General features: G+C 45.5%; 1 long non-coding RNA gene across 1 annotated transcript in view; it reads left to right on the top strand.

Moving 5' to 3' along the window:
- LOC140911512 (uncharacterized) overlaps positions 1-12,280 on the top strand; it is a 101,724-nt gene extending 89,444 nt beyond the window's left edge. The window contains exon 3 of the long non-coding RNA XR_012159003.1: positions 11,608-12,280. This is a non-coding gene — a long non-coding RNA (uncharacterized lncRNA). The remainder of the gene's footprint in view (positions 1-11,607) is intronic.
- Positions 12,281-12,936: the final 656 nt, after the last annotated feature.

Below are 12,936 nucleotides of genomic sequence, written 5' to 3'. Positions count from 1 at the left end.
AAGCCCTTTTAGAACCGGTTGTCGCGAGGGACAACCGGTTCTAAAAGGGCTTCTAAATTTAACAACCGGCCAAAAGTGGCGCCTTAGGCGCCGACTCCGTGGGTGCTCCAGGGCTGAAGCACCCACAGGGAAAATATGGTGGGTGCAGAGCATCCACCGGCAGCTCCCTGCCCCACCCCACGCCCGGCCCAACTCACCTCACCTCCGCTCCCTCCCCACTTCCTGCAAATCAGCTGTTTGCGCAGGAAGCCTGGGGGGGCTGAGAAGCAAGCGGCAGCTTCGCGCTCAGGCTCAAGAATAAGGATGTGGGAGCGGAGGTGAGCTAGAGCTGGGGGGGAGCACGAGAAGAGCCGTCCGTGCCGCAGCAGGTAACCCGGGGGGGGGGCGCAGGGGAACCGCTCCCCACCCCAGCTCACCTCTGCCTCCCTGGGCCTGAGCGCAAAGCTGCTGCCTGCTTCTCAGCCTCCTCCCGACCAGAGTTCCCACGTGAACAGCTGATTCGGCCGCTCCCCCTGCTCCCCTCCTAGCTATGCTACCCCACCCCTAGGAGCCAGAGGGACCTGCTGAAAGCTTTCCAGGAGCCACCCCAGGTAAGCACTGCCAGGACTCCTCACCTTGCCCCCCGGCAGGTCCCTCTGGCTCTTAGGGGTGGGGCGAGCACCCATTACAGTGGCCCACGAGACCCTCCTGCCCGGTTCTGGGGGCAGTCGGGGGACAGGGGAGGGGGGTCCTGCAGGGTGGGCACGGGCCATGACCCCCTCGTGGGGTGAGGAGGGAACCGGTTAAGATTTTGGCAGCTCATCGCTGGTTATGGGCTGTTATAAAGAGGATGGTGATCAATTGTTCTCCATATCTACTGAAGGTAGAACAAGAAGTAATCGGCTTAATCTGTAGCAAGGGAGTTTTAGATTAGATATTAGGAAAAGCTTTGTAACTAATAAGGTTAGTTAAATTCCGGAATAAGCTTCAAAGGGTGGCTATGGAATCCTCATCATTGGAGGTTTTTAACAACAGGCAGACAACCTGTCAGGGGTAGTCTGAGTAGACTTAGACGGTCAGGGATAGTTTAAATTGACTTGGTTCTGACTCAGTGAAGGGGGCTGGACTTTATGACCTCTTAGAATCGTAGATTGTAGGTCTGGAAGAGATTTCATCTGGAATGACCCAAATTCTCCCATTAGCATGAAACAAGTCATGTCCATTATTTGTTTCTCAAGCACATCAATAGAAGTCAAGCTGTTGTAGGTAGATATTTGTAACTGGGAATCACTTGTATTTAAGGGCAAATCTTTCCCCCTCTCTGAGGCTAGCAGAGATGCCTCTGGTATGGTTCTATTGGAGCTGGATTTGGAGGCTGTGCAGGGGCTACAAAGCCTTATGTTAAGCAAAACACAGCTCCATGGCAGCCCCTACCTAGCAGTATGAAAGGGAAGGAGCCGAGGGTGGGCTCAGGGAAGAAGCTGCTGCACAGGTTTTACCCCTCCCCTGCCATATTAGAAGCATGCTTGGACTACAGAGGCTAATTCAGCCATTAAGCTAATGTAGACCCAGCTGAGAACATGTAGAGCTGATCCATGCCCTAGAAGAGAGAATTCGTACCCAGCAAGATACTCAAATGCCCAATTCAGTATTTGGCTAGGTCCTTGGATTTGCCTGTTAGGAGTCATATATAAAATGATACAAATTTTGAGCCTGATCCAAATCCCATTGAAGTCAGTAGAAAGACTCCACTAGACTTTGGACTGTGCCCTAATAATCTAATGAAACAGCATTTTGTTCCTGTGAATTGTGAGATCCGCTGTCCACACTTTAGCAGGACACATGAAACCAGACAGGTTGCATTCTGCTGAAGTTTGTGTTATCTGTCTGAACAGCTACATAGTTGACAACCTCAAATTTAGAAACTTCTTTTTTCTATTACAGTCTCAAAGCAAACCACTGCCCTTACTTACATGAGGTACAAAAATGGGGGTGAGCAAGTGAAGGCTGGTGACTTAATGAAGAATCCAGTAGCCTTCCTGCAAGTGCAGGGCAGCCTAGGAGAATACTCTCTGGTATGCATCGTACTGCTGCTTAGAAGGGGAACAATGTGCACCCCCTTCTAGTCAGTGTAGCCACCATACGTATAGGTAGACCAAAGGTGTAACCATACAGCCAAACTGACAGGCCATAGACCCTTGAAGCCATGAACTATCAATGAGTATGCTAAATCGCCCCTCTCCTGTCATCCTTCTGTTCAAGAGCCCTACTACTACATGGGTATGTTAGGAAGGAAACAGGGAATAAGCTCTATACCATCTTCCTCCACCCTGCAAATGTAATCATGTGGCATAGAGAACTATTAGGTCCTTAATCAAGTACAAGTTTTATTTATCCATTGGTTTAATATGCATCAATGTTGGGGTAATAAAGATAACATTTAGCCTTTGTAGATCTCAAAGCACTTCACAAAGGTTTTGCAACAGTACGTGAAGTAACACGTTAAGACAAATCAAGTGACAATTCTTTCCCCTACCAGGGTTAATGTGGATCCACTTCTGCCTATAAGCAGGTGAAGTCATCAAGAGTCATATCAAAGACACTTTCAGATTTTATATTTGCAATCTGTTCCTTTTTTGTTTTGTTAGCATTTTCTCTGCTACATATTAATTATTGCAGACCTCTGCCAACACATGTTGTTAATATCCAGCTGCAGTCTGTTTCAAAAGGGAAATGTCAAAGATTAAATTCAAATGAAGGATGATATTTCAGAGTCTGTGTATTCCATGAATAATTGCTCTTCTCTACTTTCTGGAAACTTTAACGGTAAAAAAATACTATATTAAAAGAAAAATCGCAAAGGTATGTTTATAATCTTTTTATATAAGCTATCTAGACCCCCAAATCTCCTTTCCAGAGGCAAAACACTCTTGAAAACAAAACTTGGAAACAAATTCAACTCTTTCAAAGATCTACAAGCATCACTTACAAAATACTGACAGGTGACTGCACTTAATCAGAAACAAACACACACACACACACACACCCTTTGCCCCTACAGGATTTATACCGTATTTTGCTCTCTGGTTTTTCTGTTTGTGGGTGTGCAGACAGAATACAGATAAGCACTTGTGCTTTTCATGGGCCCTATTCAGCAATCTGTCTAAGCTTGGCTAAGAAAGTCTAGAGGAAATCATAATATACTGTACTCTTTCTTCCAGTCCCCTCAGTAGGCAAGTTATGCCAACTTAGGTTCCCTCCACATTCCCTCTAATTCACAGGATAAAATTCAAAGGTGGTGGATAATTCTGATCTACAATAACTTAGACCCTCTCTTCCCATTTACCTCTTGGAGCTTCTTACAAATAATTTTAATTGTAGTAGCATCTATCGGCCCCATTGTTTGTGCAGTGCCTAGTACATGTAGCAAAAAGACTTGCTGCCCCAGAGAGTTAAAATGTTGGGTTTATGAAAAGACATGCAATGGGTGCAGAACAGACAAACAGGGTTGGCTGGAGAGGAGAAACTAACAGTAAAACACACACTTTTTCTTTCAGTGTCCTCGGGAGTGTGAATTGGAGCAACATATACCTCAGTGAGCCAGAAGACGCTAGCTTAGGTATAAGTAGCACACTGGGCGGCTTGTCTTCACAGGGAAATTGACCAGAGTAGCTATAGTGGAATAATTATGGTTATAATTGTTTCACATGTTGAAAAGCCCTAAGAGAGTTTAACTGAGCATAAGTTATACTTCACCTCTGAATTGACTTTAAGACTGGCCAGTATTTTTGGTCAAAAATATTGTAAACCACAATATTAATCCCTGGTTTAGTGTTTATAGCTAACGTCTGAGAGGTTGGTTGGATAACTTACAAAGTGGCCTTATTTGTTGAGGTGTTGAGAATCCATAGTTCTCATTGGTAGTCGTGGGTGCTCAGTACCACTGAAAAGTGAAGCCACTTGTTACCTATAATGGATTTAGGAAGCTAAGTTTAAGACACCCAAGTTTTGGCCTGCTGTGTATTCACCATATGCCTCATTTTGGTTGTTAAAACTAGAACAGGCATCCTACTTATTTGTCTAACACCCTCATGGAGAAGTCCTATAGAATCTAATAATTTAATTTTTTTTTAAGTGCTACAGAATTCAATAGAGAATCATAGCAATTCTGTAAGATTATTCAGAAAGCCTCTAAAATTTTTATTGTACTTATCCTAGTAAAGAGCTTTCAGATATTTCATAGGTCCTACCTAAGACCCTAAGGTTTATGTGAAAAACTTTATATTAGGAAAAACTTTTTCACTAAGAGGGTGGTGAAACACTGGAATGCGTTACCTAGGGAGGTGGTAGAATCTCCTTCCTTAGAGGTTTTTAAGGTCAGGCTTGACAAAGCCCTGGCTGGGATGATTTAACTGGGAATTGGTCCTGCTTTGAGCAGGGGGTTGGACTAGATGACCTTCTGGGGTCCCTTCCAACCCTGATATACTATGATTCTATGAAATGGCCTCATTCATGTCCAAATATAATTTTGCTAAAGCGACTTGCCTGGAACACTTCAAGAACTTTGGTAATGAGAAACTGGCCTCATTTCACTATCCAAGTTTTGTTGTGAGGCTTTCCGTCCCCACTTTAGATTTAAATGAAATCAATTTGAAATAGTATTTCACGTCTTTTTATTTATTTTCTATTCTCGGTGTTACCTTTCTCAGTTTGGATCATTTTAATAGTTTCTGCTTTTTATTAAGTGATTGAACTTCCTCAGAATACCTATTTTTAGAAGCAATAAAAGAACTCCAGTAGAGCAGAACTTGGTTAAATCACAATAAATCCCTTGGCACCTTTAAAGATGAGTCCCAAGGACTTGAATAAAGGCCATTACATTTTGATATTTTATCAAAGGATGCATTAGACTGTACAGTGTCCTGTACATATCTATCCATCGCCTGGCATGTTCAAGTCCCCAGTCTTGAAAACATCTTAAGCACATGTGTAACTTTATTCATAAGAATAGTTCTATTATGGGACATTTCACATTAGTGGCACTACTCACAAAAGGTACAAACATCCATGTATGTTTGGAGGATTGGTCCCTAAAGGTCTAATCATGAAGCAAGATGCCCACTGAAGCCAATGGATCTTTTGCCTGAGTAAGGAATCAAAGCTAGATTGTGCTTTCACCTTATGCGCCAGGTGGATGTGTAGAAAAGGGCTTAAGCCTCCACTCAGACCTCTGCATGTGGCCAAGATAGACCTGTCCATATCATGGCTCCTGGCTGAGTATGGAAGAGAAGAGCTCCCTTCCCTCCTACAGCTCCTATCACCAGCCCGTGGGCAGGAGGGGAGTGGATCCTTGGCTCCTACACACCCGGTCAGTGGAGCTAGTTGGATGCTGTGTCCTGTTAAAGGTCAGTAGTGGGTTATTTCTACCCCGAACACAAGAGGGATGCACTACAGCAATGGCACCTCAGTGGGGTGTCTCAGGGTTGTGTTTAAAAAGACACAATCTAGCCCTTTGTAAGGTATTCAGGTTTGGACCCTAAAACAGAGGTGTCAGTCTTCATCTCTCTATATATTTTTATTAATGATTAATTTCTCTTCTACTATTTCATACCATATTATTGCTCAAACATAGGAATTTACAAACTGTATCTAACCCCAACAAGGAAATCTGTTTTAACCTATGGTTTCACATTAGCAGATATCCAGTTCCCACCTCTCTCCCCTTTGTTTTGCTTCTCTTTCCCTAATGCTAAACAATACAGCTCTAGGTCTGAACATCTAGATAGAAGAATTTTGCAGATACAGCATATCTGTTTTGTGATAGAGTTACTGCATAGCTGATGCATGTCTATTATAGCAAAGCAAGAACTAAGAGCCAAATCAGATCCCAAAAGTAGGTGCAGTTTTCCATTTCTGCTTCACCAGCAAGACAGCTAAGTGGCTCATTCTCCAAAAAAGGTATTCAAATTAGAGAAATATAAAAACAGGAAAAAAAATAGGAATGTACTGACCTTTTAATAATAAAAACAAAACAAAACTCTGCAGCATGCCATTCTGTGCACATTCTTCAGAGTCCAGATTTGTACTACTACTCCAAACACTGAAATAAATGTGCACCTAACACAGAATATAAAAAAAATGGGCCAAATCTTAACATCCATGGGATTTTGCCTGAGTAAGGGCAGAGTGAACACCAAATCAGGACCTCAGGATTTATCCCATGCTGTTCAAATGGGAGATATAATGTATTCAATGGATAGCACAGAATTAGAATCAGAAAACCCTGATTTATAATTAGGGGACATCAAACAATTCTTTAAAAGGGGCTGTTTGTACTTTCTGCTTTCATTGGTCTTGTCTCAATCTACAAAAACACACTCTCTCTCTTCTCTTACCTCATGGAGAGCCTTTGAATTCTGCCCTGCATAAAAGAAAACAGCAAAGGCTGTAGATGTTGCATATCAGAGGGTACGTTAATTTGCTGTGTCACTTCCAAACATTTTGTTCTCAGCTTTGTTTAGTTTCCCTCTGGAACTTGGCAAATTGCAGGTTAGTTATCAAGTTACATTTTCACAATAAAATATTATGTACAGTTTTAGTCCTTATCACCCTTAAGGAGTCAAAAGAACTTCGTAAATTGTATATACATAGAATCATACTACTGAAATACAACTCCATCTGGGTTGTAACACCTCTGAGTTGGAACACATTAGCCATTCTGTAACAGCAGCATATTTTAGAAAAATTAGGGAAGAATACATATTACAACCTCTAAGGAATTATGCATGAAAATGTAGCACACATTATGCATACTTGTACAGTAACTCCTTCCTTAACGTTGTAGTTACGTTCCTGAAAAATGCGCCTTGAAGAGAAACAATGTTAAGCAAATCCAATTTCCCCATAAGAATTAAGGTAAATGGGGGTGGGGGAGTTAGGTTCCAGGGACATTTTTTTCACCAGACAAAAGACTATATTATATATTGTGATACAGCATGGCCAGAAGGCAGCAGGAGAGTGATATAGGAGAGATATGCAAGTCCCAAGATGAGGAGAAAACTTATTCCCTGTAGAGGGAAGAAAGGTTTCTATAGATTAATTAAAAGCACCTGAAGCCACTTAGAGCACCTGAAGCTAGTCACCTGATAAAATCCTCCTGCTTCAATCAGCCAGGAAAAGGAGTTGGAGCAGTGCCATGGCTGGCTAGAAGATCAAGACCCTAGGTAAAGAGACACCCAGCTTGTGAAGAGAGAGAGAGAAAAGGCAGGAAGCCCCACAAGCTGAAAAGCAGGAGAGGGAAGTAGCAGGGGAAGGAAGCACTAGTTCAAGTGGTTTACCACTATCCCTAGGACCCGGAGTAAAAGGGGGGGCCCGGGTCCCTCCCTCTCCACTACCCTTCTCTGGGTTAGTGGTGGGACAGTAGATACCCTAGTTCAGGAGCAGGGAACTGTGCCCTGAACCACCCTATCCCCCACCCCCAAGAAGAGGAAGCGCGGGACCCATCATAATTGTACCGGTAATTTTCCACTATAGATATGTAACCCTTCTGCCCATCAGAGTTGGCAGCAACAAGGGCCGGGTTCAGTATCTAGGGGTTTCATTCCAATAACACAATGCAAAACTGACTCGAGCCCCCACCCAGTGACCTGGGACAAATATATACCACCCCTGCTACGTGCCTCTAAGAGGCAATACTTCCCCTCTCAGAAGCACAGAGTCTGGGTGTAGCAAAAGCCTTTTAATAACAGAGAGAAACAATGTGGCATTGTGTTAGGGAAACACCACCAACAGAATTCATAACACAACCCATAAGCCAAAACCCATCCCAAGCAAACTGGGCCATGTCATTTCCCTTTGGTTCTTGAGTCCAGCAGCCAACAACCCAAAAGTCTCTGTCCCTGGTCAGGGCAGCCCCAGAGTTCAAAAGTTTATCTGTAGAATTTTACCTCCCAACCTGGGTGGAAATGGGGCGGGGGGGGGGTTTAAGGGGCACCTTATGTGGTCCAAAGCTGACTGCCCAACCTCTTCGTAGGGCTCTGCTCCACCAGCCATCTCGTGAGCCATTCCTGCCGTCCCGCAAACTGCTCCACAATCTCTCTTCAGGCCCCACCACTAAACACAACGCTCAGTGATTTCAGCTGTTAGTAATTTCTGCTTGTACTAGGGGAGCCTTAGTGCTGGTACACCATTGGCCCAAAGTGAACTCAGCTCAGCAGCCTGTAACTAGACTCCTAGTGGAATCAAAACTAGCTCGGATATTCCACGGGGGGGGGGGGGAGAGGGTACAATTAGCATGTAGGACCCTCACCAGGAGGCCCATAGCACCAGGTATTAATACCTATCCCCAGCCTCTCTCAATTCACTGGGTTTTGGAACCCATGACCCTTGCCTAGCGAGTGCTGCTTAGTTGATGGTGAGTCCCTCCATCATAACAAAAGGCCAAGGACAGTTCTACTGTCCTTGATTCACATAATCAGGATAACAGTTTATTCTTCTTGCCCCAACAACAGAGAAACTGGGGCTCCTATAGCAGCCAAAGTGACCAACTAGGCGGGGTGGGTGTGCCTATGCAAATGAGATCAGCCCTTGAAGTTGTTTTCCGTAACCCACCACGACTCGCCACCAGATGTCAGGGTAGAGCTCATCCTGACTCTGCTTACATTATATATATATATATACATACATACACACACACACACACACACATATATATATACACACACACACAGAGAGTACAAGTTTTAAACAAAAAATTTAATACTGGTACACAGCAATGATGATTGTGAAGCTTGGTTGAGGTGGTGAAGTCAGAGGGTGGGATATTTCCCCGGGGATGCCTTACCGCTAAATGATGAACTAGCAATTGGCTGAGCCTACAACAGCAAAATGTGAAAAATCGGGACTGGGGGGTGGTGGTAATAGGAGTCTATATAAGAAAAAGACCCCCAAATTGGGACTGTCACTATAAAATTGGGACATCTGGTCACCCTAGCTGAGCCCTCAAGAGTTAACTCATTGTTGTTAATGTAACCCAGGGGCTAGCAAACTTTTTGGCCTGAGGGCCACATCAAGTTTCCAAAATTGTATGGAGAGCCAGTTAGGGGAGGCTGTGTCTCCCCAAATAGCCAGGCATGGCGCAGCCCCCACCTCCTACCTAACCCCCCCCCCAGCTTCTCACCCCCGACAGCTCCCCTGGGACTCCTGCCCCATCCAACCCCCCCATTCCCTGATGCCCCCCCAGGACTCCTGACCCATCCACCACCCCTGCTCCCTGTCCCCTGACGACCCCTGGACCTTTCACCCCGATTGCCCCCTGCTGCCCCATCCACTTCCTGACTGCCCTCCGGGACCCCTGGCCCATCCAACCCCTCTGTTCCCCGTCCTCTGACCGCCCCTACCCCTATCCACACCCCAACTCCAACCACCACCCCCCGAACTCCCCTGCCCTCCATCCAACCCCCCCCCCAGCCCCTTACCGCACTGTCTGGAGCACCGGTGGCTGGCGGCGCTACAGTTGTGCCACCCAGAGCACAGGGTCAGGCTGCGGCTCTGCAACTGCGCTGCCCAACCGCCCAGAGCGTTGTGTCGGCTGCACGGTGTGCTGACGCTGCGGGGGAAGGGGAACAGCGGGGGAGGGGACTGGGACTGTCCTCCCCGGCCAGGACCTCAGGGGCTGGGCAAGAGGGTCCTGCGGGCCGGATGTGGCCCATGGGCCAGTTTGCCCACCCCAGATGTAGCCTCACACTCTTCAAGGCAGCACGAATGGAGGGATGGGAGACAGCATGGCAGACAGAGACACACACCTGGTGTGAGAGAGAGAGATGTATTGCTCCTTTAAGTACACTGCCTTTTTAAATTAATCAGCAAGCTGAGACAGCAGCTGCTGCCAGGAAGCTCCCTCCATCCTGAGCCCTGTTGTGTGTCCCCCCTGCCCTATGGAAGATAGGGTAAGCGGGGTGCAGGGGGACACCCTGACATTAGCCCACCCCCCCCCCCACCACCACACACAGCAAGCAGGAAACTCAGGAAGCAGCTCCAAGGCAGAGGGCAGGAGCAGCACATGGCAGTGGGGGAGGGACAGCTGAACTGCAGGCAATCGGTAGCCTGCTAGGCAGTTGCTGCACAGGGAACTTAGGGGAGCAGAGAGCTGACAGGGGGCTGCCGGCCCACCCTAGTTCCAAGCCCCCACCAGCTAGCTCCACCAGGCTGCTCTTCCTGCAAGCAGTGGACAAAGCAGGCGGCTGCCAAATGACATTAGAAGTGAGCATTGCACAACTTTAAATGAGCATATTCCCTAATTGATCAGCAACGTAACAACATTAACTGGGATGACTTTAAGTGAGGTGTTCCTGTATATGGATCTTTGGCTGCCTGTCAGGGAGGGGCTCCCTGGACACTCCTCCCCCAGGTCCCCTGTCCATTGTTTACTTTCTCTTCTCCCCCAGTTAGCAGCCCTTCGGGATGCTCTCTGAGGGCAACCAGTCAAGGGAAGGGGGTTAGCTACTCTACTTCCCTTCCCCTTGCGGGAGTGGAGGATCTCTCTGGAAAGAGGACCAGTTTCTCATGTATCCCCTGGATGTTCAGCTCTAAGGGCTTAGTCTCCTATAGTCTATTGCCTCTTTGTAGAGTTTACCTTCTCCCCCTCTTCCTAGGGCACTTGCTATCAGCCAGAACAGCTTCGGGAGTGGTGTCTCCTCCTCTGCTGATCTACCTCTGTACCAGAAGCATCTGTTGGGGCAGCCTTTTTCCTGTTGACCACCCCTTCCCATGGGGAATTCCCCACTTTTAAGCCCCTCCTCCTCCAGGCCAAACAAACCTTGGAGGTGTATCTCGTTAGTGAGGAACAGGCCCAGAGGAGCTTGTTAATCTCCATCATACCTGAGTGAGAGCATGTCTCTTCACAGTCCCTTTCTTAAAAGAATTGGGCCTTTTATACTGAATTGGGTGACTCCACCAAAACACTTAAAAAGGAGAGAGAGCTCACCTTGTTGTAAAATTAATTAATAAACCATTCACATGCAGTATTAGATCCTAAATAGATTAGGTGAAGTAGAGGGGGTGAGATGGAGGATACGGTCACGCTGTCTGGAGTGGCTCATGACTATGAGTGCCAACCTCAGGGCAGACTGTTTTTTGAAGCAGGGTAGACACCCCAAACTGGTGGTATGTTCTATCATTAGATTTCATCAACTCAGTAACAAATATGAACTCCTGAAGCACTGTAACCGTCTTACCATGGAGTCACAGACAGTTCCCTTGGGCTCTCCAGTCTGTCTTGCCACCCAGGCAAGCTAGACTTAGTGATAAATAGTCACTTACACTAAAGATCACAAAATATTCAGGTTGCTTCCAGTACCAAAAGACCAGTAACTTACCCCATCTCAATTTGGACCTCAGATCTCACACCAAAGACAACACTTGTAGCCAATCATATAGTAAACTAATTAAGGATTATTAACTAGGCAAAAGAAATGAGAGGGGGTTATTTACAGATTAAAGCAGGCAACATATGTGTACAAATGAATTAGTCTATGGTTCCAAAAGGTGACAGAGATGTAGTAATCTATCCACTGAATGTTTCAGGGCTAACCCAGGTTGACCATAGGGATCTCTACTTTTGTTTCCTAGGTGCAGCCCCATGAGAGTTCAAACAGCAAAGAAATGAAAAAAATCGTCATGTCAGCTATCTTTATTTCCCTCTTCCAGAATTCAAACTGAGGGGATGTGCCCTTCTGCATGTAGCTTGTGTAGGGGCAATTAGTAAAGACTGTGTATTGTGATGCTTCACAATGGCCCACTTAGTCTTGGTAATCCTCCTTGATGGGCCAGGGGAACCTCTCCTCCTGTCTGAGTTCAAAGCAGGCATTTTTACAATTATAAAGCAAAACTTTCATATTACCTTATAGCATGGAATACAGACATTACAAGTAAGATTAATGCATGTAGCCACTTACAAGTATTTTATAGAGTGTAAACACTAAACACATTCTTACAAGTTGTCATAAATATAAAGAGAAGGGTAAACACCTTTAAATCCCTCCTGGCCAGAGAAAAAACCCTTTCACCTGTAAAGGGTTAAGAAGCTAAGACAACCTCTCTGGCACCTGACCAAAATGACCAATGAGGAGACAAGATGCTTTCAAAGCTGGTGGGGGACAAAGGGTTCTCTCTGGCTGTGTGTTGCTTTTGCCAGGACTAGAGCATGAATGCAGGTCAGAACTCCTGTAAAGAGTTAGTAAGCAATCTGGTTAGATATGCGATAGATTCTGTTCTGTTTAAATAGCTGATAAAATAAGTTGTGCTGAATGGAATATATATTCCTGTTTTTGTGCCTTTTTGTAACTTAAGGTTTAGCCTAGAGGGGTTCTCTATGTTTTGAATCTGGTTACCCTGTAAGGTATTTACCATCCTGATTTTACAGAGGTGATTCTTTTACTTTTTCTTTAATTAAAATTCTTCTTTTAAGAACCTGATTGCTTTTTCATTGTTCTTAAGATCCAAGGGTTTGGGTCTGTGTTCACCTATGCAAATTGGTGAGGATGTTTATCAAGCCTTTCCCAGGAAAGGGGTGTAGGGTTTGGGGGGAAAGACGTTTCCAGGTGGGCTCTTTCCTTGTTAGATGCTTGGTGGTGGCAGCAATAAAGTCCAGGGACAAAAGGTAAAATAGTTTGTACCTTGGGGAAGTTTTAACCTAAGCTGGTAAAAATAAGCTTCGGGGGTTTTTCATGCAGGTCCCCACATCTAGAGTTCAGAGTGGGGAAGGAACCTTGACACAAGTCTAACGCCTATCTTGAACCATACTAACATACAGGTGAGCTGGTCTGGTTTCCAGCTGTGAATCTGTCAGTGCCCAGCTGAGGCCTACAGCCTTGGCAAGAGCTGGCACCTGATCTACCAGCATCACAGATGCATACAGCTTTTCTTGGGGTCATGTTCCTTAGCTTTATATTGAAAACT

This window comes from Lepidochelys kempii, chromosome 5 (assembly GCF_965140265.1).
Source record: "Lepidochelys kempii isolate rLepKem1 chromosome 5, rLepKem1.hap2, whole genome shotgun sequence".
NCBI lineage: Eukaryota > Metazoa > Chordata > Testudines > Cheloniidae > Lepidochelys > Lepidochelys kempii.
The sequence above is the reverse complement of the archived record's forward strand: the minus strand, read 5'-3'. Positions and strand labels throughout refer to the sequence as shown.